The following is a 719-nucleotide window of genomic DNA, read 5'->3' as shown; positions in this document are numbered from 1 at the left end:
ATCATTTAAAATCATTTTAACGAGCATAGAAACGTGGACATTTCGTAACCATTTGCGTGGTCGTTCGATTTCATTGGCCTATTTCATATGGAACAACGCAAAAATGTGAATTCATTTCTCGAATGGTTGTTTGTAATCCTATATTAGATATAATATATTCGCACACGCACATATATACACACACACACACACACATACATATATATACGTATAAACTTTTTATAAAATAATTCTAATGCTAAATGTATTACATGATTTTATTCCTTACACAATACATATACACAAACACGACACATTTTGAGAAATGTATCCTTGAATAGGTGAACCGAGTTTACGGTATGTATACTTGTTTTATCCATATCTCTTAACTCTCTCTTTCTCTCTCTTTCATTAATATTGTGAATAATACACTGAGAGGTCATCACAATGTTATAAAGTAATACGACGTGTCCTATATGTCGTAACGAAGAAGAATCGTTGTCGTCTCGTTTTGAGCTCTCATAATGATCTCCAGAACTTTTAACGTTACGACGAAAATAAAAGATACGTAATTATAATTAAAATTTTATTAAAAATCATTTATCTCTTTCTCTCTCTCTCTCTCTCTCTCTCTCTCTCCATAAAATCAATGTAAGTACGTATATTTGTAATCGTATCTTTAATCATCTTTAAATTCGCACATTCTTCGCTCTTTCTTTTTCCAAATTTTTTTTTTCTTT

Source organism: Vespa mandarinia, chromosome 8 (genome assembly GCF_050613455.1).
Source record: "Vespa mandarinia isolate Hongniang chromosome 8, ASM5061345v1, whole genome shotgun sequence".
NCBI lineage: Eukaryota > Metazoa > Arthropoda > Insecta > Hymenoptera > Vespidae > Vespa > Vespa mandarinia.
This window is presented reverse-complemented; position numbering follows the sequence as displayed.